This window comes from Adiantum capillus-veneris, chromosome 24, assembly GCF_014529385.1.
Source record: "Adiantum capillus-veneris isolate H3 chromosome 24, ASM1452938v2, whole genome shotgun sequence".
NCBI lineage: Eukaryota > Viridiplantae > Streptophyta > Polypodiopsida > Polypodiales > Pteridaceae > Adiantum > Adiantum capillus-veneris.
In genome coordinates, this window is record NC_140954.1 from 94,414,411 (window position 1) to 94,431,076 (window position 16,666).

At 41.7% G+C, this 16,666-nt stretch overlaps 1 pseudogene; it reads left to right on the plus strand.

Moving 5' to 3' along the window:
- The first annotated feature begins 1,270 nt into the window (after positions 1-1,270).
- The window catches only part of LOC147426802 (uncharacterized), a 51,775-nt pseudogene continuing 36,379 nt past the window's right edge, over positions 1,271-16,666 (plus strand).

Here is a 16,666-nt window from a genome sequence, read left to right on the forward strand (position 1 = left end):
CACACACACACACACACACACACACACACACGTAGTGAACTACAGTTATCGGTATCAAGCTTCTAAAAAGGATACCATCAAGAACTCTTCATGCTTTCATAAGGGCAGATCCTCATTTGCAATGATGAATTCAACATCTGATCATCAATTCACTGAAGTCAACTACATGGTTAGTGGCTCGCATCCTTTAAACTCTAGTACTAGTGGAGGTATGATCAAGAAGAGGACTATCTCAGAAGAGTCTTTGGTTAGAGGAATTGAAGGGAATAAGTAAGGCTTGATGATCAGCTGCCACCACGGCGCAGGAGGACACACACTCATTTATAATGTGGTAGAAGAGAGGTCACTTAAAAGAAAGGAGCAATTAGTGCAGGGGATGAAAGAGGATCAAGTGATAATTCAGAAAGGCATCAACTCTCAAGCATAAGAGCCTTGCTTTACTAGGAAAGATTTGGATCAGCGAGAGCTAATTAACAACGTCGATATCAATGACGATGATGATTAAGATAATGATAATGATAATGATGGGAGTTTACATGTGCTTAGCTCAAAGTTAAATACAATAATGGGAGTTTTGAGGGTCAGTTTTAGTCTACACGGTTGAAGGCTTGGCTACATGCTGCCCTATCTCATGCCTTAAACTCAAAATCAAATATAATAATGGGATTTTGGAGGGTCAGTTTCAATATACACAATTGGAGGCTTGGCTACATGCTGTCCTATCTCATGCCTTATCGTACAATCTTGTTTTCCTATTGATGGATCTTGAATACAAAGAGGGCACATTGGACATGTTGCCAAATACTATGCATGCTTTTGAGTCTCACCCTTGCGAGCTACTTTTTACATTCAAATTGTGGATGATTTTGAAGGCTATGTACTTGAATGTTATTGGTGGTCAGCCCCACATCATTTGCAGTCCACCGTCAGAAGATGTCTTGGCACAACTAGATCACTTTGAGAACATGAATAGCTATCAAAATTGGATGACAATTGGAAGTCCATGGAAGCTCGAGCGTTGTTGGATCAAAATCTTCACGAACCAATAGCTCCATTTAAGTAAACTCTAGCGACGATTATTCAGAGCTGAACCCACCATGTGCGGAAGATATGAAGCTCTAATTTATATGGCATTGGATGAGGTTGACCATCGAGGCTCTTGCAAAGAGCGTGTCGTTGATGAAACAAGCATGAATGTAGATAATGTTTTTGGACATTTTATGATTTTAGCTCCAAATTGGTTTGAGGAGAGCAAAGGTCTCACACGTTCATGCGACAAAAACACAAGAAAGTGAAGGTCAGAATAGCCTCTAGTGGAAAATTGGTGATTCGTTATAAAAGATGGCCTTCTTTTAGTAGTCATGAAGCAGAAATCTACTTCATGATGAGCTCCAAAGGAACAAAAAATTTGACAAGCTACAGACATGAGTTCGATCCCACTTTATGTGATTACACTAGTATGGATGAGAGCAAGGCATTTGAAGATCAACCGGATTTGTCAAAGAACAGCCAAAGCAGTTGTCGCGCATCCGAGCAAATTACTTTAGATGCATTACTAATACGTATGACTACGATACATCCTGTGATTTTGGTTTGACTCCAATATTGACTTTCTCCCAAACCTCCCTACGGGTCCTGTTGCCATGTAGAGCATTCAAAGCCTATTGGAAGTCAAAACTAAGAACTCTTGCTCATGGTCAGCCGCTCTCCAAGATGTGGAACAGAGTGAAGATTTGGTTTAGCTGTTAATGAATCGTTTGGTATATAATAGTGATCGCAATGAAGTAAGCTCCAATGTTTCTTTCATGGATGGACCTGGTATTGAGAACCTTATTGACAGTGGATTCTGGTCTAGTAGTCCATCTTGCCAAATCAATCTTATGAACCTCAACAATGCTCAAGCAGAAGAAGGTCAGCCAAATATGGAGAGCTCTGCATTGCATGCAAGGCCTTCCGTCTACTCTTGACGAGATGGAAAGTTCTGATGTAGAGCTCATCGACCTTCCACCTCTACTTTGCTTTGAAAATGCAAACACACTCTCCTGGCTGGCAAAAAGAATATTTGCAGCGATACAAGCTTCCTCACAACAACAAAGTTGCACCAAGCAGCTGAAATTTCGACATGATGGAAGAAAATGCAAAACCATTTGGTGGGAGCACTTTACAACATCTTGACGAGCTTTATATTGCATTGATTTTTGGCTAATGCTATATGCATGCATGTTTAGTATACACTGTGGTTTGGATTCGGACTCCACCGATAGCAATGGGATAGAGTGGGTATCTGATTCAAATTTGATCATCTAAGTTGCATTTATATGCCCGTATAATAAATTTCATACATATAAAATGGGATTAAACATTGTATTTTCGTATAACATGCATTTAATGAGTAATTGTTTTATTGACATATAGTTCAATCGAACAATATTTTGATCAAAAATATTTCGATTGAGCTGCTAATTTATATAAAAAAGAAAAAGGCGTGGATAGTTCGAATGAATTGTCAAATTTTAGCTTCTATTGACTAGTCAGAGCACTTGGAGAGTATCTGCAGAGCACTTAGAGAGCTACTTAAGGTAATCATTCTACCATTTCTTACTTATTTTTTTTATTTTTAATTAACTTTTTATTTTATGCTAATCATATTGTTGTAGAGCATAATCTCACACTTTGGGGTTGGTCTCCAGGTCAGTACATTGTTCTTGACTGTTTAGACCAAAGCATCACACTGCATGAACGGTTTATCTTAGGCACTTTTCCTAGTTGTGTAGACCTTCGCGTCACACTACAGAAGAGTTAGGAAAATTCACACGTTTTTCCTAACTGTGCAGACCATTGCGTTGCACTGCAAGAAAAATACACAGAAGGTTAGATTCCACATCTCTAGTTGTGTAGACTATCATGTCGCACTATAGAGAGGGTTTAGGGCTCAGTAATCAATCTATCTCTAGCTGTGTAGACCACCATGTCACATTGTAGAGATGGCACAAAAATTGATACACTTATTTGCAATGAAGTAATTGATCACTTCTTCAGTACAGGGCATTACAAATTCAATGAGAAATAAAACGTTGCATTGTCATCACATCTATCATATTTACGCACACACAGATTCTTAAATACTTGTTTTAAGCATGTATGATTGTGTTTAAATATGACATGTGTCACTTGTGCACTTTCCTGTTCCCTATTGAATATTTAGCTGCTCATTCTGAACAAGTGCCTTTACTATAGAGTTCAGATAACAAAACTCTTTGTCTCTAACCGTGTCGCACTGCAAGGAAACGCTATGTCTCTGGCTATGCAAACCATTATGTCGCATTGCAAAGAGGGCTTAACTAGTGATTGGCGTACAATGAAGTAAATAATCTTATTCAAAACCATTCATTACAACATCGTCTAGGAATAAAAGTTTATTTGTGCACATCTTCTATTTCTAACTTAGCTATAATCGATGGTTTTGGACAAGATTACATGCTTTACTTTATAGTCCAAATAAGTGTATGTTTGCCTTATCTTTGATTATGTAGACCATCGCATCGCACTGTAGGGAGGATTGTGGTTTAAATATACATGTTGTCCTTGACTATGCAGACCTCTATATCGCAGTGTAGGGATTTGAATTATTTACATCGATTAAGGTCCTTTTATGTTTATGTTTGATGTCATTTATTTTTATGAAATTTTCATGCATTAGCATTTAGATCTACTTATCTGATGTGCTTTTTAGAATTCTAGCCATGGTAGAAACAAAGCTGTCACGTGCTCATCGTAAAGTCGTAATTAATGATCTTATACTCTATATATATCATGTTTCAGAGGATCATCTATGACGAGCATTTAATCCACTTGCATCAAAGTTTGAGGATTTCATTACCAAGCTTGTGAGACACTGTTTCATTGAGCTTGAATTTTCAGTTTCTTTGATGCAATTTGACACAATCATGCTAACAAAGGGAGTCATGCATGTAACAATCAAGAAACTTTGGGACAAATCATCAGGACTTTCGAGAGCATCCAACATCTGAGACCAAGACTCTCCCAAGGCTTTTAGATCAAATCCAACTAATTTCACACCTGCATTTAGAGTTTGAGGGCAAAAGTAGACAAGAAGACTCCTTCAATTGTCCAAGGACTGAAGAGGAAGGTCCAGTTGCTCATGGAGCAATTTGAACCTGTCACCCAAAATCCAGGAGGAGTCACATCTTCTACATGTCCCTCTATTACAGAGGAAATTTCTTTGGATGAAAGTCCCCCCCCCCCCCCTCACTTGCTTGGCGAATTTCTTGTTTTTAACCTACAAGCTCCCCAACTCGGTGAAGGTCGCGTTGCTGTGGTGAAGGTAACGCATAAAAAGTTCAAGGATGCAGTGTACGCAGCCAAGATTTACAATCTCATGCCGCATGAAAAATCTCCCATACAGATGGCACTAGAAGAGGGCACTGCCATGACTATTTAGAATCATGGTACGATCCTTGCAAAAGCTCTTATGTTTCATAGCATTAAGCCGATGATTATCTTGAGACTGTGGAATTCTAGTCACCTAGAGCAGTGGATACAAGCATGCCACCACGATGGGAGCAAACAAGTCATAAGAGAGTTCCAATACACCTCTGGTAACTTGGAGTTGTTTATTCAGAACATCTTACCAATCACGAAGCCCTCTTGTAGATGCTAAAATTTTTGCACATCCATGACTTTCTACACAATGATCTGCATGCTCGTAAGATAATGATACACTTTGGCATCAAAGGTGTGTATGTCGGCATTGCTGATTTTGGATCAAGCAATGTCGCAAACACTAAAGAGACATTTCATGGCATATTGCACCTAAGCCCAGAAGCAAGAGCAAAGCAAGAAAAAGATTATCCATGGGTAGCTCCTGAAAATATTAGCACAAACCCCCCTCCTTTCACTAAATCCTCTGATGTGTATAGCTTATGTTGGGAAGTGAATGGGGTATAGGAGGGCCTCTTTATTTGGCGGTTTAAGGAAATGCTTAAAGCTTGAGCCAAGTTTGACCAAGCCTAAAAGACAGGGCTAAAAGGCCTATGCTGAGATTTTTAAAAATACCATTTGTATATTTTGTGTTTTGAAAATAGGCTATTTTAACCCAAAAGAGAGGTGGGTAACTGAATTTTAAAATGTCTTTTTCCCATCTCTCTCCTCTCTCTCTAGCATATATAACACACTCTCTCACTTAGTTCTCATCAAAAGAAGCACTTTTCAGCTCCCCTGCCAAAAAAGAAGATTTTGCATATTCTCTCATTGCATTCTCTCTCTAAAACGTGAGCCAACTCTTTCTCTTTCCCCCCCCCTTTTCTCTCTTGCCACTTCCACCTCCCAATCATCAAGAGGACATTCTATGCTGCCTACATCTGACAAAAAGTGCATATCCTCCAAGGTTGCAAATCTACTCTCTCTCCCACTCTCTTCCTTTAATGTCTCTCTCTCTCTCTCTCTCTCTCTCTCTCTCTCTCTCTCTCTCCCTCCCTCTCATGCTTCTCCCACCCTAGCTCCAGGTGAGAGCAATGGAGAACTCCATTAGCTCTGTGTGCAACAACATTTCTCTCTCTAAAGATCTCATGATTAACAATTAGAATTCAAAGTAGATTGAGCTACACTCCCTCTCTTTCTCCCCTCCACAATATAATCCTTTTCTACTATCTCTGAGTAGTCTCCACTTTTCTCCTCCATAGCCAGCTTTCCCTGCTTGCAGCAGTCACCATTACACATTCTCTCTTTATTTTGCTTGATTAGCTAATAAACATGTCATTCAATCACCCTCCACTGCAAGAAATTACTAATAGGCCAAAACGATATCGATTAAACGCTGATTTGGAGCAGGAGTACACTTATGTGTGACTTGGCACATCGAATCCCAATGCTGCAAATCAACTACGAAGCATTGGGTGCAAGGCAATCAACTTATGGGTTGATGGCCACATTTACCTTGGTGATCCAATGACTAATGCACCACTACCCTTTCGTAATGTCACTGAGCTTCTACGTTTTATTGGAGATAGAAGATGCGGATTGTTTGGCTACTATTAGAGATTGTATTCAGCTTTTGTCAATGAAAGGGAAGCAAGTAAATATCTCTTGGCTACCTATTCATTAGTGCAAGAGAAGTCTGCGAAAGATCTACAACAAGTTAGAGAGGAATCCAACAAGAAGATGAAGCAACTAAAGGATGAGATGTCAAATCTCAATGAAAAAGTCCAGCAACAAAAAAAAGGGTAGGAGCATTGACTAGACAATTATGTTCAACTACAACACACTTCACGCAATATGTGTCGGCAAATCGATCATCTCACACACATTCCCCTCGGCTACCACATCCGTAAGCGCAAGAGACAAGCAATGTCCTTAATATCCTCAAGTTGTGGAGCTCGAAAGAAACGTGTCCGTCAAACTCGGTAAGAATACGGATGCAAGATTCTGATTTCCTACATGTTTAGCAGGTTGGTGTAACTGTAATTCAATATGCAGAAACTTGGCTCAAATGATGATGGGAATCGATCCCAATGCTCAAACAAACGGATATGATCTGCTGCAACATATCATCAAGCCAAAGGAGTTGGTTGAGCTACTAGATGATCCATCCAATGCTGGCATTGTTAATGTTTTGAGGTAGAAGTATTTGAGCATTGTGTCGCCTCAAGAGATGATGGAGTTGTGTGACAATGCAGGAATAAGTTTCAAGGCCTATGAAGCTTTGTATAGAAGTGTCACACTCGATCATCGAACAAAAGGTTTGTTTCAGTTTCTACCAACGCCTTAAAGTGTCAGTGTTGCAAAAAAGTGGGCCAATAATGATGTTGCAAGCTTGTTGGGCGGATTTCAGTATGTGGAGGATGCAATGATAAGATTTTATGGGTTGACACAAGAAGAGTGTGATGGGAAAGTGATATTTGTTATGAAGCTTGATGAGTGCCAAGTTGTTAAGGTCAACAGATCGAAAGGGTAAGCGTTACATTGATGAGCAGGGCCTTGGTGGGTGTTGATGTGGAGCTAAATGCCAATGACAAGGGAAAGACTTGTTTAGGTGCTCAGTCTGAGAAAAATATTTGGTGGCTATCAACTTTTCATCTCCCACATGAGACACATGAGACTCTGAAATGGTATTTCAATCACACCGCAATCGTTGATGTCATTCGGCAATAGCAAGAAGGATATAGATTGCATGTTTTAGGTCTTGGAATGTTCCAAGTTGAGTGGCATTTGGTAGGAGACTTGAAAACACTCAAGTGTATGTTAGGGTGCAAGAAAGGTGCAATGACCCTCTTTCCATGCATTTATTACTGCCATAGTAAAGTCTCAATGGGAACTGAGAGCAAGGGTGCAAAGGCCAGCAAGTCGAAAGGTGGTAAGGGTAAGGAAGGCAAAGTTACAGTCAACTTTGCAAAAGGTGTACCCACTACACAAGCAGTGGGTAAAGCACTACAACAATGGTTTCAAGGTATCCTCAGTTGTGACCAGCAAGTACCCCCTAATTGAAACATGGATGATCCAAATTGGGATCCTATTCTTTCAATACCACTGATAAATGTGCATGTGTGCACCCTTCATGCATGTCTATGAATTCTTGACAAGTTGCTTATGCTCCATATTAATTACGCTTAGAATATGGAGCCTACAGAAAGAAGAGAAGAGTGTATACGATAACTCGAATATATTCTATCGAGCGTTGGTCTACATGGGGGTGCAATTGAGCTATCAAAGGACAAGAAGGCATCTGGAAGCACACAAGGTCACCCTAATAAAGTATGTATGGGTGGTAGTAAAGCTAGGCATTTGCTTTCAAACTATTCTGACTCCCAAAGTCCCAATGAGTGTCAGTTGTGAAAAAAGGTGTGTGACATTATCACCTACAAAGGTAATGAAGTAGCCCTAGGAATTAAGTGTGCTCGTGTGTGGTAATCTACTGATGATATTTTTTGTCTTCTTAAGCGTGCTCGTGTTCACAACATGGACGATACACAAGAGCATACCACCATGCACAACCATGGCACCACCGCCACTAACAACACTGAAAATCCGCAACTAGCACCTCATACAGAATCCACTGCTTAAAAAATTCATATCCTCAACCACAAGTAAATAACCCAACACAAAAACCAGCTCCCAACAACCTTCGACTACAGAGGATCAGAACACCATGCGAAAGATTTTTGGTGATCTCCAGCCACTACATCATGCGAATCGCACACCTCTCCCAGATCTCGGACCATTCGCAGCTCTAAACAGACCAACACAAGAAACAAGACATGGAGCTCAAGCAACGGCAACGCCTGACGCTCAAGCAATGGTTGCACCTGAAGCTCAAGCAACTACTACTATGCCACGAAAATTCCCCTCGCGGGTCAAACAAAGTTTGATCTCAAAGTAATACCAGGTGATCCTATTTCAATAGCACGAGATGCTATTGAGAAGGAAGAGAATGAGAGAGTTAGAAAAGAAAGAGGCAGCTAATAGAGAAGCACAGAGATTCAAGGCAGAGAGAGGAAGAAGAATGGCAGAGAGCCGAGGCTGAAAGAGCCACTTGGCTAATTTACAACCACGAGCAAAGGTAGAGAGGAGAGCGGAAGAGGATAGAGCTGAGACCGCCCAACAAGCAAAGACTGGGGGCTTGGACCTTCAAAAATTCCTCAGAGAGCAAAACAATGTGCGAAAAAGAAAAAAGACAATCTCACACCTAAAGAGCAAGAAGCCCAAGCAAAGAGGAGGAAAAAGTACAAAAATGACCCTCCTCAATGGGCCAGACAAGCGGCTCCTCCACCACTGCCAATAGCGCAGAAGAAACGGCGATGAAAGCTTGGCACAGTTGCTCTACGTGAGATCCAAAAATATCAAAAGAGCACCGGCCAATAATACCAAAGGCAGCTTTCTCTTGGGTGGTCAGAGAAATAACGGACGAATATTCAGATTCTGTTACATGTATCCAACGTTGGTGCAACCAAAGTTGGTCCGTGCTAGGAAGTGTGCAATGCAATGATTTGTATGCTGACAGGTGCATGGTAGAGGGCTAAAGCCAGTGTGAAAGACCTTAGGAGGATAGTGGTAACGGAAATGCATGCTTAAAGTTTTTTTTAGGCCAGGGGGGGGCCTCCAAAGTGAGATAATGATGACGACAGGGCAAGGTGTTTGAAATGCAAGAAATGTGTCCCGAAATGTGGTATTCAAGATGCTCTAGAAGCTCGTCCAGACGGCTCGTCAAACTGGGCTTCGGTGTGAAAGATATGTCAGTTCCAAGTTAGAAGGCTTTGTAGATTTCTTACGGACAGGGCAGGTATATACATGTGGCCATAACTGGGATCAGTGGATACATGTGAAGTGTTTGAACTGTGGAGCACATCGGTCTTTTTGGATTGCCATTCGGAGCTCAGACGGGCAAGTTATGGCCTATGGAATATTTTTCGAGGGTCGAGTATGTGCTCATCGGGCCACGTTGATAAGCATGCCGACAGAATTTTTTTTGAGCTCGCTAGAGTTCTGAAAAATCACATGCAAGGTGGGGAGTCAACCATAAAAGTTGTGGGTTGCCAATCGGAGTCATGGACATCGAAATACATCCAATCCCAATCGGCAATCGGTTACGGCAAGAAGGGATCGGATGTCTTTTTTTCGTTTCTTGAATGGGTTTTCCGAAGCCATGGTGCAGAGTTGTGGAGAAGTGCGAGGATTTCGGGGCCGGTATGTAGAGATCTTATGTGGTGTGATCGGAAAAATTATACGGCAGGGACAACCATGCACAAGCACCGACAATGTGGAGAGCCCATGTCTCAAAGCCTCCTTGGCTATAAGTGCAAAAGAAAAAGGTTGGCCCTTAACTTTGGTGGAATGAGCTTCAAAAGCAAAAAGAGGAAAAGTGAGAAACAAAACAAAAGATACCTCAAAGAGGCGGTGGCACCTGGCTTTATGGCTAAAAAAAGAAAGCTTTTTTTAACCTTGTGAAAGCTAGAAGGTGAGGTGGAAAAAAGAGGAGGGACAACATTTTCGAGCAGGAGCCTTTTTCTTGGGGAAGAAGGAGGAGGAGAATTAAGAAAAGAGAGAGACTTCATGCGCTCGGTGCTGGCACATGTTGTCCATGAAGGGGCTCGAAAGAGCGAGGGCCTTGCAGAAGAAGGAGCCAGCGAGGGCTGCCAAGAGAAAACGTTGCTATCGAAGGGAAGCCAGAGGTGAATTTTTCCATCGAGGTTTGTGGGGACGGATTCGTTTTGTCGAGGGAGGTGTGTACCCCTCTGTATGAAGCGACGATGGCCATGGTGTAGCCTTGAGCACGGTTCATGGAGTTTGTACACATTGTTTCCTTTTGAAGGAGAAGCTTTCACGTTTTGGCGTCGTCTCTCCCCCTTCCCCCCTTTTTTTCTTTGGTCGTCTCGAGGGTGTGTGGTGCCGGTGTGAGTGAGCGTGTGCATCCCCTTGGGCCCCCTGTGTGTGTGAGAGAGAAAGAGAGAGAGGTGTTTAGTTGTCGAAGAGCTGGAAGCGGGCAAGATTGGTGTGATCACTGTTTAGCAACTCTGTAGGTCGTGTGTGCGTTGGGCGAAGTGCAGGCGAGGCCCTGCTAGTGTGAGCTTGTTTTTTTGAAGGTGTTTTTGAGAGGATAGGGGTGCTGTGAATACCCTGAGCTATATAGGGTCCATTGCGTGTGTGTCCGGTGTGTTCCCCATTCCCCCTCTCCATCTTCTGGTGCCCCCACGGAGGAGCACATTGATGCTCCTGTTTGAAGACAAAGCGATGACTTTGGTGATGCCAAAGGTGCGGCCTTTGAAGAGCAGGTGCTGTTAGAGAGATAATGGCTTGGACGGGATTTCCCATTTTTACTGGGGTTGAAGATGTGAAAACCTGGCTCCAAGACTATGGGTTGTTCGTGCTGGAAAGCGGTTTGTCGAGAGAAGATGGTGCGGTACAGGTGTTCCCACTCCTGGTTCGTGTTAAAGCTAGGCTATGGTTTGATGGCCTATGCAATGAAGAAAAGGCAGATTGTGAAGCCCTAGAGGCGAATTTTTGAAGAAGATATGTTGCGGATGCGCAGCTAGACAAAGTAAAGAGAAAGCTAGACGGTTTGAAGCAAAGCTTGGAAGGTGATTTTCAAGCGTTCGAGTAGGAGTTCGAAGCCCTTTGGGGAAAATTGATCAAGGTAACTGCTGCAAAAAATGCCAGTTTTTTAAAGTTGAGGAAATTCATGGATTGCCTGCATGAGGAAGTGCTTGATAAGGTGGAGATAGATGGACCGGTGTCATACGAAGAGACCGTAGCTCTAGCAAAAGGGTGGACCAAGAAGATTCTCAAGAAGCGTGAAGCTAGACAGGGTTTGCTAGGCGTTGTGATGCCAAGACAGTGTGATGCGGTGGTAGCTAAGCCAAAGGTAGTACAAAGAGAAGTGCATGTGCGAGAAGAACCAAGGGTTCTTTGGCTACAGAGAGACAGGGTGGCTCCTATGCCGAACATGCCGGCAAGAGAGACTCCAGTTGTGGAGGATGTGCAGGTGGCTCCAAAATGGACAAAGGAGGTGCTTCCAAGTCAAGGTGCGATTGTAGAAGCTCCATTGACGTGTGGTAAGTGCCAAAGAGTGCGGTTTGCAGACAAGGTTGAAGCGATGAAGCTAGAGGAGATTCCTGAGCTCGAGACAGAGGAAGAGAATAGGCCAAGTGAAAGTAGCTCTATGGATGCTGACACGAGTTGGGAGATCGAGTCCTCTCAGTCAAGGTATGATGAGTTTGACCTCTTGCATGTAAGCGAAGAAGCAGTGAATGTGTGCGAGGAGCAGCATAGAGTGCAAACCATTATGTTCGATGGAGACCAAGTGGAGGAGCCCGAGCCTACACGTGATGATATGGAGGTTAAGGTGATTTGCAGTGCCATGTTAATGGTCATGCTGATGAAAGTGGCAGTGGAGTGTGCCATGTTGGTGCAACAGGTACAGGGTTTTGCCAAGATTGACGAGGTGACCTTGTGGTAACTCTCTCATAGGACATCTTTCTATGTATTGTTTGAAGCAAAGCAGAGCTTCCTTCACTCTTTCTTTCGCTTTTTGTTTAAATGCGTAGATTTGGGACACTGTGTTGTGTTTGATTCCCCTTTTTGAGAGCTCACCTACAAATTCCTGTAAGAGTTGTGCTATGTTCGGAAAATCATCTCTATTTAGTGTTTGGAACCAAGTCAAGGCTGTTCCTTCCCATGTCAACCCAAATCCCTCATATTGAGTATGGAATTTGCAATCTGTTCAGCTCTCAAAACTTGTTTGAAGAGTGAGACATGAGCATATGGATCCCCTGACCCACTGTACTTTGTCTTGGCACATTGAGCCACTTGATATGATCTTAAGCGTTGTGGTTCAGTCACTAGTCTAACCAATTTGTGGTCTCTTGGAAAGACGTCTCTTGTTCTCTCCTCTTGTCTTGGAGAAAATCCCAGTGGAATCCTCTCTATTGTGTACTCTGGCATCATTTTTGGATGAAAGTAAGTAGAAATTGGAGTACCCTTGTACATATATGTCTATAGGTCATTTGGATCAACAAGTTTGTACTCACATCCATACTTATCTACCATAAAAACTTGCACTCCATAAGCATTTGTATACGTGAATGCATAAAGATTCTTATGAGTGGTCAACTCTCTAGCATTGGGCTCTACACACTTGTAGAAGATATATGGATCTCCATTTGTGAACCTATACAGGCCCTCATGAGCGTAATTCGTAAAAACTCGCATGGCTTCATTGGCTTTGATGAATCTCACATTCGGTTTGTTGATTAGAGGATGCCTCTCCTCTAGGTATTCTCCCAATCCCTCTGTTGTTGATATTGCAGCAATTTTCATGTCTTTGAGTGGAGTAAAGGACCCTAGTGGTGGATGATTTGTCATGATTAAGGCTCACTCAAGATTCTCAAGATAGTCCTTGGCAAGCTCACTTTGTCTTAGTGCAACTTATCCTTTTTTACCCTTGATTAGGTTTTCCAAAAGTCAAGTACTTGGACTTTTTGGTCTCTCAAAATAGGTTTTGGGGTACCCTAAAAGTTTGGGTTTAGGAAACCTAGAAAAATTCATCCCTAAAAGTTAAATTCTATTGCCTGCAAGATTTCTTCCTGGCTTTACGTGACTCAATTTGGAGTTGTCTATCAAAAGTTAGAGCACTTTTAGAAAACTACACTTGAAACAACACTCAAAACAGTTTCAGGACCAGAACACAGGAGCTTTGTCTTGTATCTTGGCCTCTCAAAGGTATTTTTAGCTCAAACTTGAGATTTGGGAAGTTCTCAAGTATGTCTACAAGTTCACCAAGTCAAATACCCCCACTATGCTGAGGTACATGGATCGGGATCCATGTTCCCCTGTCATAGTTTTTTCTCCAAATTTTGACTGTGTGTAGACAAAATCATATGTAAGTTGTATACCAATTTTCATCAAATTTTGAGGTTAAGGTACATGGATCACAATCCATGTTCAACCACATTTGGACTTGATCTCTTGGCAGCTTGTTGCACATGGATCTGGACTTGGTTTGATAGGTCAAATTGCCAACACTAGGTCTGCACTGCGGTTTTCAGTCTATCACATGTTTTGCTCCCTTTAGACCCAAATTTGCTGATTTTTTCCAAAACTGGAGTTGGGGATATGTTTCTTGTGTTTGCACTACTGATCTGGAAAGTTCCAAATCAAGCTATCACTATGGGTACATGGATCGCGATCCATGTTTGGAGCCCAAATTGACTTCTCTTGGTACCACCATATTCGACATGATTAGTAGGTCCTATGGTATCAAATTTTGAAAATGGACCTCTAGATTGAAAGTTAGGTCAATTTTGACACTTTGTCAGAGTACTTGGCAGTTCTAGGCTTTTGGTTTGGTTTTTGATATCCAAATTTAGTTTTGAAAAGACCACTAGACTCCTTGTGATGTACTCTAGCTATGGGTCAAATTTAGTATCAGTTTGTGACAAAGGAACATGATTCGACTTGTTTAGGCTACGCAAAGGGCAATCCCCCTAAGTCTGTTTTAGTTATTTTACCTTAAGCCGTTTTTGGCACTTTTCACCCAATTTTTGAACTTTTTTGACAAAAATTCTTCAGAGACTTTTGTTCACAATGGTCTCTACTACACATTGGAAAAGTTTCTGTCCAAAAATTTCTCAGGGATACATGGATTGCGATCCATGTTCCACCACTTTTGGATCTGAATTTTTGGTGTGATGATAACTTGTAATGTTTGTAGCCTGATCCACAAAAACTTTTGAATTTGGATGAGTTTTGCCCTACCAAAACTGATTTCTACAGTTTGCTGTGACAATGTTGAGAATGAACTGTTTTTGGCTCTTTTGACCACTTTTTGCAACTTTTTTGCATTTGGTTCTTTTGGGAAAAGTGTTTGTCTATGTCTCCGCTACCTACTGCTCAAATCTCAGCCAAAAAAAATTTCAAATTTTTTTCATGAGGTACATGGATCGCGATCCATGTTCGACCTCATTTTTTACATGAAACTTGGTCAACTTGTAGTCCATGTTATGTTGACACTCTTCCTCAAATCTTTTTGAATTTGGCCAACTTTTTCCTAGTCAAAAGTGAGTTTTTTTTGTCTGCCCTGTGGTTTTTTATTAGTTTCTGTATTTGGTTATTTTGACCAACTTTTTTCAAATTTTTGATATGGTCCCATTTGGCAAAGTTGTTCCACTAGTTATCAGGGATGTACTTGTCAAATATGAGTCTCAAATGTCAAAAGGTACATGGATCTCGATCCTTGTTTGACAACATTTTTTCATGAATTTTGTTGTGCTGGTTCTGTATTCCCTGTAGAAGACAAATCTCACCCCTTTTTAAATTTGGATCCCAAAAAGTTGAAAAATCCCAAAATTTGTGTGTGAAATGTCTATTTTGTTGTTTTTGGCCCTAATAATCAATTTGGATGTGATTTTTGAGTTTTTCTTTCAAGCAAACTTGATCAAAGATATCCCATTGATGCACAACGTCACTAATCACTTTTTTTCCAGAAATGGTCTTTGGGGGGTACATGGATCGCAATCCATGTTCCTCCACAGAATCTAGCCAGACTTTCCAGATTGCTCCTAGACAATTTGCTAATACCCTTGATCCACAAATGTTTGAATTTGGATCGCTTTTGAGGTCTCTACCATCAAATTTTTAGAATTTTTCAGTTATGGTCATTTGGGCCAAAATATGGTTTTCACCCTTTTTTCCCTCAATCTTTTAGTCCAATTTTGATGGTGGTAGTTTCTACTTACCCTACTCCTAAGTACTGAAATGAAACATGAAACAAAAACAAACAAAATGGTACAAAGTAAAGTTGAAATGAAATACGGAAAAACACTCGGAAATTTGCCATGATTTTGGCAGTGAATGTATACCAAAGTGTGGCTTTTTCTATTGAGACACTAAGTGTCTGTTTTTCATGCATTTTTTGGTGAGTTTTTAGATTTTGCTCAAAATACAGGGGAAAATGGTTCGGCGTTTGACATTTCAGGTGTAGGAGATGTTTGCTTGGGATGTTTTTTTGGCGAGTATTTTTCGACGAGCAGATTCCAAAAAGATTCTCCCCCCCCCCCCCCTCTCTCTCTCTCTCTCTCTCTCTCTCTCTTCTCTCTCTCTCTCTCTCTCTCTCTCTCTCTCTCTCAGGTGTGTGTGCTTTGCCGGTGGTTGTATGCGTTTAAAAAAAAAGGAGAATGCTTATGGATGAATATCAAGATGAGACAGTAGAGGATGAATTTCTCTCCTCCTTAACGGAGCATGATGTAGCAATAGAAGACATGCTTCAAGGGCAGGTAATTGAAGTTGACAGGCAAGTGGTGTTGGTAGAACTTGAAGGGAAAATTGATGAGGGAGATCTCGATGATGCTGGAATTGAGTGCTTTGCAAGTGAGAAGGCAAACATGGAGCCAAAAGTGAAAGTGCTTCCTATGCTCCAAGTACGCTCTATGACAGGTGATAAGGATGCCCAGACTGTGCCCGAGATTTCCAAGGAGATTTGTGAGTGGTGGTTGAAAGGTATGCTCATAAGTGCAGCTTGAAGTCATTTATTGAGCAGGTACAGGATTTGCTTGAGGAGGATCTCGCTTTACATGGTTGGGAGGGTGGGTTAAGTATGTTAAGTATGTCAGGTCTGTTCAATGCGAGCGATGGTGCAGATATGTCATTGGCTGGTGAGCAAGATGGTGCTCTATTTGATGTCTTTAGGGATGCTTTGTTGCAAGTGGGCAGTATGCCATTGGGTGCATGGAGTGGTAGGAGTATACTATTGGCAGTTTGGGTGTGCGGTTGGCTATGTGCCTTGGTGTGGCACTATGCAAGGGTATTACAGGTGGGTGGAAGATACCAATGTAAGGTGTTTGATCCAGGCGGATGAGGACAGGTAAAGCGGGGGGTTGGGCAACCCGCAAGTGCAAATGTGGCGGGTGATAGATGCTAGGTTTGGTACATACGTTAGGTGCTTTTGTAATGTGCAGAGAGTTTTTTTTGGTGTGGTAGTTTTTTTTAGTGCAATAAGCCTATTTGTGGTTGAACATAAATGTTCAGCAAGGGGGTGGGAAATGATGGTGCAACCAAAGTTGGTCCATGCTAAGAAGTGTACAATGCAATGATTTGTATGCTGACAGGTGCATGGTAGAGGGCTAAATCCAGTGTGGGAGACCTCAGCAGGACAGTGGCA